General features: G+C 28.8%; 1 protein-coding gene across 2 annotated transcripts in view; it reads right to left on the bottom strand.

Annotated features, from left to right (window-relative positions):
- LOC108756964 (dnaJ homolog subfamily C member 5-like) overlaps positions 1-1,107 on the bottom strand; it is a 19,153-nt gene that overhangs the window by 13,422 nt on the left and 4,624 nt on the right. The gene's annotated exons all lie outside the window — the stretch shown is intronic.

Below are 1,107 nucleotides of genomic sequence, written 5' to 3'. Positions count from 1 at the left end.
GAGTGCTCCAAATATACACATATGTGTGAGTGTGTGTGTGTGTGTGTGCGTGCGCGTGCGCGTGTGTGTGTGTGTATATACTCGTATATATACATATCATCGAATTGATAATAGAAAAGGGGATTGTTCAAGAAAAAATTTCAAAAAGTAAAAATGTAGAAAAGTATTGAATAAAACAATGTAAAGTAATTTAAATTACAAAAGAAGTTATATATAAGAGCATTTTCATTTTTTCAACAGAATGCTATATCTTTTTACACATATTAAAATAGTAGTGATGAATGAAACTCACTGACATATAAAATCTACTTATAGTTGCAAAGTCACTTATGAAGATCACAAAAGCGAAGATCAAAAAATACATCATCAGTTTTGCTGTACTTCAAGTTATTAAACAGTTTTTATGAGAAAATTTTATTGTACATTTTTTCATAAAGAACTTTTTCGATAGTATCATTAGTTTAGACACATTCCCTTCAATGTGTGTGTTGTGTGTGTGTGTGTGCGCGCGCGCGCGCGCATTCAATATGTGTGTCTAATAAATTAAACTTTTATAGCTAAAATTTCAAGAGCTGTGCCAAGCCGTTTATATAAAGCATTTATAGTGCCTCCAAAAAAAATATATTTGTGCAAGTTTTTAAATAAATACAAACTTTTATGCATACGTCGATCATTTGTAAGTTGCATGAACTCCTTAAATCGCTTGTTTTTGCAATTAAAAATCTACTGAGATATTCATTCTTCGTTGACATGCTTTCCAACTATGTGCCAGAAATTTATTCATAAATATACTCTCTTTTAGAGAGTTTAGATTTGTTATGTTTCAATATTTTTTAAAATTCAACTATAGAATTTATGTTTTGTGTATTGCATTTAGTTGGATTGATATTAATGACATTTCATTATAATTTGTATTACTGAATTTAAATGTGCACTGTTACATCATACAGGATTTATAATAAGCCTGTCAAAGTTTATTGAGCAAAAGATTCTTATTACCTTCATTTGTAATTGTTCGCTATCCTAAGTCTTTCTAATGATATAACTAAACGACAATTAGTACATGATATAACGCTTCCATATATCATAATCTATGGATATATTAAT

The sequence above is a fragment of the Trachymyrmex septentrionalis genome, unplaced genomic scaffold (assembly GCF_001594115.1).
Source record: "Trachymyrmex septentrionalis isolate Tsep2-gDNA-1 unplaced genomic scaffold, Tsep1.0 scaffold131, whole genome shotgun sequence".
In the NCBI taxonomy this organism is placed as follows: Eukaryota; Metazoa; Arthropoda; class Insecta; order Hymenoptera; family Formicidae; genus Trachymyrmex; species Trachymyrmex septentrionalis.
The sequence above is the reverse complement of the archived record's forward strand: the minus strand, read 5'-3'. Positions and strand labels throughout refer to the sequence as shown.